Below are 11,495 nucleotides of genomic sequence, written 5' to 3'. Positions count from 1 at the left end.
TTTATCTCTAGATGGAACTCCTGTGCAATTCATAATTCCATGAAAACTGTTTCCTTTTAGATTTCATCATGTACTTTTGCTGAAGATGCCTTTGGGACCATTAAGTATCTTTCCTAGAGGATTATGATAAAATAAAAATTGTGAATGCAATGTCATCTGCAGACCTTACTAAACACACAAAAAATTTAATTTATTTCCACAGCCTGCATGTAGCAGATTTTTCTCAATAATATGGTCTTTCTCCATATGATCTTCTTACATGTGACAGGAAGATTGCTGTGTGAAGCTCCTTTAATGAGTCAGATGTGAAAATGTGAAAAAGTAAACCAAACTGAAAACCAAATGCCGGAGGTAACATTTTACTTAAGTAGTCCCTAATCTTATGCCAGGTGTGGAATGTGCTGCTCTTCTACAAATGTGTTCTTAGTGTGCCCTCCGGCCACTTGCACACTGGAAATTTCACAACAACTTTGGATTGAATATTTATATGACATGAGACACTTCAGCCTAGAATTGTCATCAGCTGGCCTTTCTCAGGATGAGGAGCATTAGCAAGCAACATTTTTGGAACTCTTCAAGTGTTCTAGTGCTTGGCAGTCATTTACCAGTTAATCCTCCTTTAAGGGAGGTCAGCCCTCTGCTTGAATTTTCACACGAAGTATTTCACACAGATGTGAAATAATCTCTAAAAGGCCATTGTGCAGCAGTTGGGTGGTAATGAAATAATCATCAGATACATACCTGGACAAAATTGAGGGGCAAGTAATCTATCTCTTTGGTTGCCCACCTGGATGCTCTTTCTTAGTGCTGCTTCTAAGAAAAGCATAACTCTTACTCATTGAATCAGGAACTTTGCTACACATACTGGAGTGAATTTGTTTTTCACTATAATTCTAAGAAATGGGGACTATCATTGTCTCTATTCTACAGATGACACAACTAAAGCATACAGTGGGTAAATTAATTGTTTAGTACATAGCTAGTAAGTGACACAGCTTGGATTCAAATCCATCAGGGCTCCACACAGGACTTGTAAGCACTCTGATACGATATGCTTCCTCTGTTTCCCTGGGATGCCTCTGCTGCTCCAGTTTTGCCCTACCAATTATCATCATCTCGCCTAATATGTCTACTGCCCACAATTACCTGTAATGTACATGTCTGCCAAGTGTCTCCAGCAAAACTTGTTTTATGTCCTGTTAGTCACTGTTTTCCCCCTCTCTGGCAAGAAACTCCTAAATTATCCCTACATAATGTGTCTTCTTGATCACTGAAATATTTTGAAAAGGTAACTTTTGGAGATTAATTTAAAATACCTTCTAAGTAGATATATACTGTGTCCCTGTGTCCCTGCACAGGATCACCTGTGCATAAAAAATGTGGCGAATTTTTTTTATCACTGTTTTCTCCACAAGATTGTAAAATTTATCAGGCCTCTTAGAAAAGTGGGAAGCTTTTGCAATTAAACTCTGGAGGAGTTTGCCGCTAACCTGTTTATAGATAGTAATAAAGAGGGCAAGGTTGAACTGCAAAGTAAATCGCATGCCCTTTTAGACATTTTATTGTTTAGGCCAGGACATTTTCATAAGTACAAATGTGGTAGGGTTTTTGGAGAGGGCACAGCACTAGTATTTGGGAAAATTACTTTGTGATTGTAAATTATATCGATGTCACTACACTGAGTGGTTAAATTCCTCAATTTATAAGGAAAGTTAATGGTTGCTATGAGGGTCAGTTTCTTTTTCTTTTTCGTTAATGTTTCTATGTTTATTATTTATTTGTTTATTTTTATTTATTTTTTAAAATATTAAACGTATTATCGAATTGGTTTCCATACAACACCCAGTGCTCATCCCAACAGGTGCCCTCTTCAATACACATCACCTACTCTCTCCTCCCTCCCACCCCCATCAACCCTTAGTTTGTTCTCAGTTTTTAAGAGTCTCTTAACTTTGGCTGTCTCCCTATCTAACCTCTTTTTTTTTCTTCCCCTCCCCCATGGACTTCTGTTAAGTTTCTCAGGATCCACATAAGAGTGAAAACATATGGTATCTGTCTTTCTCTCTATCGCTTATTTCACTTAGCATAGCACTCTCCAGTTCCATCCACGTTGCTACAAAAGGCCATATTTCATTCTTTCTCATTGCTATGTAGTATTCCATTGTGTATATAAACCACAATTTCTTTATCCATTTGTCAGTTGATGGACATTTAGGCTCTTTCCATAATTCGGCTATTGTTGAAAGTGCTGCTATAAACTTTGGGGTACAAGTGCCCCTATGCATCAGCACTCCTGTATCCCTTGGGTAAATTCCTAGCAGTGCTATTGCTGGGTCAGAGGGTAGGTCTATTTTTAATTTTCTGAGGAACCTCCACAGTGTTTTCCAGAGTGGCTGCACCAGTTTGCATTCCCATCAACAGTGCAAGAGGGTTCCCATTTCTCCACATCCTCTCCAGCATCTATAGTCTCCTGATTTGTTCATTTTGGCCACTCTGACTGGCGTGAGGTGATATCTGAGTGTGGTTTCAATTTGTATTCCCCTGATGAGGAGTGAACGATGAGCATCGTTTCATGTGCCTGTTGGCCATCTGGATGTCTCCTTTAGAGAAGTGTCTACTAATGTTTTCTGCCCATTTCTTCACTGGATTATTTGTTTTTCGGGTGTGGAGTTTGGTGAGCTCTTTATAGATTTTGGATACTAGCCCTTTGTCCCATATGTCATTTGCAAATATCTTTTCCCATTCCGTTGGTTGCCTTTTAGTTTTGTTGATTGTTTCCTTTGCTGTGCAGAAGCTTTTTATCTTCATGAGGTCCCAATAGTTCATTTTTGCTTTTAATTCCCTTGCCTTTGGGGATGTATCGATTAAGAAATTGCTGCGGCTGAGGTCAGAGAGTTTTTTTCCTGCTTTCTCCTCTAGGGTTTTGATGGTTTCCTGTCTCACATTGAGGCCCTTTATCCATTTTGAGTTTGTTTTTGTGAATGGTGTAAGAAGTGGTCTAGTTTCATTTTTCTGCATGTTGCTGTCCAGTTCTCCCAGCACCATTTGTTAAAGAGACTGTCTTTTTCCCATTGGATATTCTTTCCTGCTTTGTCAAAGATTAGTTGGCCATACTTTTGTGGGTCTAGTTCTTGGGTTTCTATTCTATTCCATTGGTCTATGTGTCTGTTTTTGTGCCAATACCATGCTGTCTTGATGATTACAGCTTTTTAGTAGAGGCTAAAGACTGGGATTGTGATGCCTCCTGCTTTGGTCTTCTTCAAAATTACTTTGGCTCTTCGGGGCCTTTTGTGGTTCCATACAAATTGTAGGATTGCTTGTTCTAGCTTCGGGAAGAATGCTGGTGCAATTTTTATTGGGATTGCATTGAATGTGTAGATTGCTTTGGGTAGTATTGACATTTAACAATATTTATTCTTCCAATCCACGAACACGGAATGTTTTTTAATTTCTTTATATCTTCTTCAATTTCCTTCATAAGCTTTCTATACTTTTCAGCCTACAGATCTTTTACATCTTTGGTTAGGTTTATTCCTAGGTATTTTATGCTTTTTGGTGCAATTGGGAATGGGATCAGTTTCTTTATTTGTCTTTCTGTTGCTTCATTATTAGTGTATAAGAATGCAACTGATTTCTGAACATTGATTTTGTATCCTGTGACTTTGCTGAATTCATGTATCAATTCTAGCAGACTTTTGGTGGAGTCTATTGGATTTTCCATGTATAATATCAGGTCATCTGCAAAAAGTGAAAGCTTGACTTCATCTTTGCCAATTTTGATACCTTTGATTTCCTTTCGTTGTCTGATTGCTGATGCTAGTACTTCCAACACTATGTTAAACAACAGTGGTGACAGTGGACATCCCTGTCATGGTCCTGATATCAGGGGGGAAAGCTCTCAGTTTTTTCCCATAGAGGATGATATTAGCTGTGGGCTTTTCATAAATGGCTTTTATGATCTTTAAGTATGTTCCTTCTATCCCGACTCTCTTGACGGTTTTTATTAAGAAAGGATGCTGAATTTTGTCAGATGCTTTTTCTGCATCGATTGACAGGATCATATGGTTCTTATCTTTTCTTTTATTAATGTGATGTATCACATTGATTGATTTGTGAATGTTAAACCAGCCCTGCAGCCCAGGAATGAATCCCACTTGATCATGGTGAATAATTCTTTTTATATGCTGTTGAATTTGATTCCCTGGTATCTTATTGAGAATTTTTGCATCCATATACATCAGGGATATGGCCTGTAGTTCTCTTTTTTTGCTAGGTCTCTGTCTGGTTTAGGAATCAAGGTAATGCTGGCTTCATAGAATGAGTCTGGAAGTTTTCCTTCCCTTTCTATTTTTTGGAATAGCTTGAGAAGGATAGGTATTATCTCTGCTTTAAATGTCTGGTACAATTCCCCTGGGAAGCCATCTGGTCCTGGACTCTTATTTGTTGGGAGATTTTTGATAACTGATTCAATTTTTTTGCTGGGTATGGGTCTGTTCAAATTTTCTATTTCTTTCTGTTTGAGTTTTGGAAGTGTGTGGGTGTTTAGGAATTTGTCCATTTCTTCCAGGTTGTCCAGTTTGTTGGCATATAGTTTTTCATTTTATTCCCTGATAATTGCTTGTATTTCTGAGGGATTGGTTGTAATAATTCCATTTTCATTCATGATTTTATCTATTTGGCATCTCCCCCCCCCCCTTTTTTTTTTGAGAAGCCTGGCTAGAGGTTTATCAACTTTGTTTATTTAAAAAAAAAAAAAAAAAAACAACTTTTGGTTTCATTGATCTGCTCTACAGTTTTTTTAGATTCTATATTGTTTATTTCTGCTCTGATCTTTATTATTTCTCTCCTTCTGCTGGGTTGGGGGATGTCTTTGCTGTTCCGCTTCTAGTTCTTTTAGGTGTTCTGTTAGATTTTGTATTTGGGATTTTTCTTGCTTCTTGAGATAGGCCTGGATTGCAATGTATTTTCCTCCCAGGACTGCCTTCGCTGCATCCCAAAGCGTTTGGATTGTTGTATTTTCATTTTCATTTGTTTCCATATATTTTTAAATTTCTTCTCTAATTGCCTGGTTGACCCATTCATTCTTTAGTAGGGTATTCTTTAACCTCCATGCTTTTGGAGGTTTTCCAGACTTTTCCTGTGGTTGATTTCAAGCTTCATAGCATTTGGTCTGAAAGTATGCATGTTATGTTCTCAATTCTTGTATACTTATTAAGGGCTGTTTTGTGACCCAGTATGTGATCTATCTTTGAGAGTGTTCCATGTGCACTCAAGAAGAAAGTACATTCTGTTGCTTTGGGATGCAGAGTTCTAAATATATCTGTCAAGTCCATCTGATCCAATGTTTCATTCAGGGCCCTTGTTTCTTTATTGGTCCTGTGTCTAGATGATCTCTTCATTGTTGTAAGTGGAGTATTAAAGTCCCCTGCAATTACCACATTCTTATCAATAAGGTTGCTTATGTTTGTGATTGTTTTATGTATTTGGGGGCTCCCATATTCAGCACATAAACATTTATAATTGTTAGCTCTTCCTAATGGATAGACCCTGTAATTATTATATAATGCCCTTCTTCATCTCTTGTTACAGCCTTTAAATTAAAGTCTAGTTTGTCTGATATAAGTATGGCTACTGCAGCTTTCTTTTGAGTCTAGTAGCATGATAGATAGTTCTCCATCCTCTTGCTTTCAGTCTGAAGGTGTCCTCAGGTCTAAAATGAGTCTCTTGTAGACAGCAAATAGATGGGTCTTGTTTTTTTTTTTTTTTATCCATTCTGATACCCTATGCCTTTTGGTTGGAGCATTTAGTCCATTTACATTCAGTGTTATTATAGAAAGATATGGCTTTAGAGTCATTATGATGTCTGTAGGTCATGCTTGTAGCGATGCTACATGCTACATGCTTGTAGCGATGTCTCTGGTAATTTGTCTCACAGGCTACCCCTTAAGATCTCTTATAGGGGTGGTTTAGTCATGATGAATTCCTTCAGTTTTTGTTTGTTTGGGAGGACCCTTATCTCTCCTTCTATTCTAAATGACAGACTTGCTGGATAGAGGATTCTCGGCTGCATATTTTTTTCTGTTCATCACATTGAAGATTTCCTGCCATTCCTTTCTGGCTTGCCAAGTTTCAGGAGATAGATCCATCACTAGTCTTATCAGTCTCCCTTTATATGTTACAGCATGTTTATTCCTAGCTGCTTTCAGAATTTTCTCTTTATCCTTGTATTTTGCCAGTTGGACTATGATATGTCATGCAGAAGATCGATTCAAGTAACATCTGAAGGGAGATCTCTGTGCATCTTGGATTTCAATGCCTTTTTCCTTCCCCAGATCAGGGAAGTTCTCAGCTATGATTTCTTCAAGTAAACCTTCAGCACCTTTCTCTCTCTCTTCCTCCTCTGGAATCCCTATTATACGTATATTATTGCGTTTCATCACATCACTTAGTTCTCTAATTTTCCCCTCATATTCCTCGATTTATCCCTTTCTCAGATTCCTCTTTTTCCATAATATTATCTTCTAGTTCACCTATTCTCTCCTCTGCCTCTTCAATCCGAGCTGTGGTCACCTCCATTTTATTTTGCAGCTCATATATAGCATTTTTTAGCTCCTCCTGACTGTTTCTTAGTCCCTTGATCTCTGTAGCAATAGATTCTCTGCTGTCCTTTGTACTTTTTTCATGCCCAGCGATTAATTTTATGACTATTATTCTAAATTCACTTTCTGTTATATTGCTTAAATCATTTTTGATCAGTTCATTAGCTGTCGCTACTTCCTGGAGTTTCTTTTGAGGAGAATTCCTCCATTTCATCATTTCGGATAGTCCCTGGAGTGACGCAGAACTGCAGGGCTCTTCCCCTGTGCTGTCTGGAGTAACTTGTGTTGGTGGGTTGGGCTGCATTCAGACCTCCCCACTTGCATTTGGCGCTCAGATTTTTGGAGAACCAGTCTCTTCTGAGCCGGCCGGTGTTAAATAAATCTCCAATCCACCAAGATCTCCGAGTGCTGCTTGGTTTTTCTGCCAGCGTTCCAGCCTAGTTCTATAACAGTCTGGGACAGGGCTGGAATTTCCTCTGAGGAAACCCCTTTCCTTTCTCAGTCCAGATGCTTGGATCTTTCAGGTTGAGCCATCTAGAGGCTGGGAAGCCCAAGATGAAGGTGCCAACCAATTTGGTTCCCCGTGAGGCTTTTCTTTTTGGCTTGCAGATAGATGGCTGCCTTCACACTACATCCTCCAGAGAATATCCTGAAAATATTCATGTCTCAGCCCCTCTTCACTAACATTCTGAGCCACAGCTCATGAACTCAGGTTTGACTGACTCCATCACCCAAGCAGAAACCCTGTGAGTCGGTGGAGGGCTCAGCTGTGGTTAGCCACCTCTCCTTGGAGCCCTGCCACCTGGAGGAATCTTTAATGTTTTCATTTTTTGAGAGACGGTGAGAGAAAGAGAGAGAGCACAAGCGGGGGAGGGGCAGAGAGAGAAGGGGCAGAGGATCTGAAGCAGGGTCTCTGCTGGCAGCAGCAAGCCTGATATGGGACTCGAATTCACGAACACAAGATCATGACCTAAGTTGAAGTCAGACGCTTAACCGCCTGAGCCACCAAGGCACCCTGAGGTCAGTTTATATTCATAAAACCATTCCATTTTGGAGAAGAAGGGAAGGTTTACAAACTATTTTGCTTTCCTTACAGTTCAGACTATTTCATACACATTTAAGTTTTTATATCTGGACCAAGCTTGTGGGTGCATGTACATATTTTTAAAGCACTTCTCCATATACCCCTCCCCATTTCATCAAACGAATATTAAGGTTTGAAAAACCAATAATTGTTCATAAATATTAATGACACAATGGGAATTATATCTCATAGCTGCAGATAGACAATGATATATATGATACAGCAATGACAGAAAATATAAAGTCTTTTTAAAAGGCTGAATTGGAAAAAGTAGGTCCTTAGAAACATTGCTAAAATTACTCAAAATTCTGATGTTGTCAACACCTCTTTCTTTTATACATGAGCCTAGCATTTTTGCCCTAAGAGAAAATATCTAAGAGCCAATGGTCTTCTAAAAGTCTATCAAATTTCATGAAAATTACTTTAATCCTCTTCATAAATACCTTGTGTGAATTTATATCCAAATAAAATAGTCTTCTTCAATAGCATGGAAAACATAATTTATATTATTAGAATAATAACAATTTTAAATGGACTGATTTAATTTTCTGAATTTTTCAAATCAACTTGCTAACCCTTTGTATATGTCTTGTACATTACAATACAGATTACTTCTTTGTAATGTTATTGTGGGAGACACTTTTCTCATTTATATTTACTTTTAAAAATTGTAATGTTCCAACAACAAAGCAAAAAGGCAACCTACTAAATGGGAGAAGATATTTGCAAATGATATATATATGATAAAGTGTTAATTTCCAAAATACATAAAGAAATTATATAACTCAATACTTGAAAAATCCAATTAAAAATGGGCAGAGGACCTGAATAGCCCCTTTTTTCCCCCAAAGAAGACCTATAGATGGCCAATGGACACATGAAAAGGTGCTCAAAAAAATAAAGATACTCAACATCACTGATCATCAGGGAAATGCAAATCAAAATCACAACTAGATATGATCTCACACCATTCAGAATGACTAGTATCAAAAAGACAAGAAATAAATGTGGGCAAGGATATGGAAAAGAAGGAACCCTCATACACTGTTGATGGGGATGTAAGTTGGTAAAGCCAGTGTGGAAAGAAGTATGGAGATGCCTTAAAAAAAAATCAAAACAAATATCATATGATGCATTAGTTCCCGTACTGGGTATTGGCAGAGGACCTGAACAGATAGGTTTTTCCATAGACATGCAGATGGCCAGTGTACACTTGGAAAGATGCTCAGTGTCTCTAATCATCAGGGGAATGCAAATAAAAGCCACAATGAGATATTACCTCACATCCATCAGAATGACTAGTATCAAATAATAAGTCTTGATGAATATGTGGAGAAAAGGGAACCTTTGAGTACTGGTGGTGAGGTCAATTGGTGAAATCACTGTGGAAAACAGTATGGAGGTTTCTCAAAATTTAAAAAAAGAATTACCATGTGATCCAATAGTTCCACTACTGGGTATTTACCCAGAGAAAATGAAAACCACTAATGCAAAAAGATGTATGCACTTCTATGTTTATTGCGGCATTATTTATAATAGCAAAGGTACAGAAGCAGCCCAGTCTATCAGGAGATGAATTGATAAAGATGTGGTGTGTATGTGTATACACACACACACACACACACACACACACATACACACGATGGAATATTATTCAGCCATAAAAAAACAATGAGATCTTGCCATTTGTGACTATATAGATTGAACTAGAGGGTATTATGGTAAGTGAAATAAGTCAGACTGATGAAGACAAATACCATATGATTGTATATGGAACTCAAGGAACAAAACAAATAGCAGCAGGGGGGAAAGAGAGGAAACCAAGAAACAGACTCAACTATAGAGAATAAACTGATGGTTACCAGAGAGGAAGTGGGGGGAATAGGTTTAATAGGCGATAAGGATTAAAGAGGGCACTTGTAATGAGTACCAGGTGTTGTATATAAATGATGTATCACAAAATTCTACACCTGAAACTAACATTACACTGTACATTAACTAACTGATATTTAAATAAAAACTTGGAAAGAAAAAAATAGTAATAATAAAAATTAAAATAAAATTGAAAAAAAATGATGGTTGCCAGAGGGGAGATGTATAGAAGATAGGTGAAATAGGTGAAGGAAATTAAGTAGTACAAACTTCAAGTTATAAAATAAATAAGTCACAGAGACAAAAAGCACAGCACATGGAATATAGTTAATAATATTGTAAAAGAACCTATAGTTGCTATTTTATCAAAGTAATATATATAATTAAGTACCTTACATCTATTAGTGCATTCGCCATCTTTCATGCATCTTTTATCAGCTCTTTATTTTTTTTTTTAATTTTTAGTGTTTTTATTTTTGAGAGGGAGAGAGCAGGGGAGGGGCAGAGAGAGGGAGACAGAGGATCCAAGGTAGGCTCTGTGCTGATAGCAGAGAGCCTGATTCGAGGCTTGAACTCAGGAACCATGAGATCATGAGCTGAGCTGAAGAGGGACGCTTAACCGGCTGAGCCACCCAGGCACCACTTTCATGCCTCTTTTAGATAGTTACCTCTATTATCTCTATTTTAAGAAGGAAAAAAAATTCAGACACATGGAAGTTTATTTAGTTACAGTTAGTAAATGGGTAAGTTCTGGTTATACATAGGCCTTTTAAATATAGAACCTGTGGCAGGTTCTCCTACACCAACCGCCTAAAAGCTGTGCTGGGATAAGTAACAATCTCTCTTCTTCCTCTCCGCCATCTGCTTAATGGAGCAGCAGACGTAAAGCAACAACCATGTGTGAGTACATCTCCAACCACATTGGCCAGGCTGATGTACAGATCGGCAATGCCTGCTGGGAGCTTTATTGCCTGGAAAACAACTTATGTTAACCTGAATAGGCTGATAAGCCAAACAGTGTCCTCCATCACTGCTTCTCTCAGATCAGATTTGATGGGCTCTGAATGTTGATATAACAGAATTCTAAACTAATCTGGTGCCCTATCCCCATATCCACTTCTCTCTGGCCACATATGCCCCTGCCTTCTCTCCTGAGAAGGCCTACTGTGAACAGCTTTCTATAGCAAAGATCACCAGTGAGTGTTTTGGGCCAGCCAAGTAAACGGTGAAATATGACCCTTGCCATGGTAATTACATGGCTTGCTGCCTATTGTATCATGGCAACATGGTTCCCAAATATGTCGGTGCTGCCATGGCCATCATTAAGACCAAACATACCATCCAGTTTGTAGACTGGAGCTCCAGTGGCTTCAGAGTTGGTATTAATTACCACCCTTCCCCTATGGTACCTGGTAGAGACCTGGCCAAAGTACAGTGAGATTGTGGATGCTGAACAATCACAGTCATTGCAGAGGACTGGGTTCACCTGGACCACAAGTTTGACAAAATGTGTGCCTAGCATGCCTTTGTTCCCTGGTATGTGGGTGAGATCATGGAGGAAGGAAAGTTTTCTAAGACCCATGAGGGTGTAGCTGCCCTTAAGAAGGATATGAAGAGGCTAGTGTGGACTCTGTTGAAGGAGAGGATGAGGAAGAAAGAGAGGAAAACTGAAGTTAAAAATGTCACAAAGGTACTGTTTTTACCTGGAAGCTTATTCTGTTTTAAACATTGAAAAGTTGTGATCTGATTATTTAATTTGTATGTAGCAGTGTATGGTCTCATATACAATTACTGACCTGTACTTTAAAATACAACAGTTGTTACAGACCTAAGCTGTCTCCATTTCTCTGATGGGTTTGAATAAAGTATTCTCTGTCTTGAAAGAAAGAGAGAAAAAGAGATGAAAGGGAGGGAAGGAAGGAAAGAAGGAAGGAAGGAAG

The 11,495-nt window shown here is 38.4% G+C and overlaps 1 pseudogene; it reads left to right on the top strand.

Moving 5' to 3' along the window:
* The first annotated feature begins 10,503 nt into the window (after nt 1-10,503).
* LOC109263593 (tubulin alpha-1 chain-like) lies at nt 10,504-11,226 on the top strand (annotated as a pseudogene).
* Nucleotides 11,227-11,495: the final 269 nt, after the last annotated feature.

The sequence above is a fragment of the Panthera pardus genome, unplaced genomic scaffold (genome assembly GCF_024362965.1).
Source record: "Panthera pardus isolate Hobbes unplaced genomic scaffold, ASM2436296v1 HiC_scaffold_8, whole genome shotgun sequence".
Classification (NCBI taxonomy): Eukaryota; Metazoa; Chordata; class Mammalia; order Carnivora; family Felidae; genus Panthera; species Panthera pardus.
The sequence above is the reverse complement of the archived record's forward strand: the minus strand, read 5'-3'. Positions and strand labels throughout refer to the sequence as shown.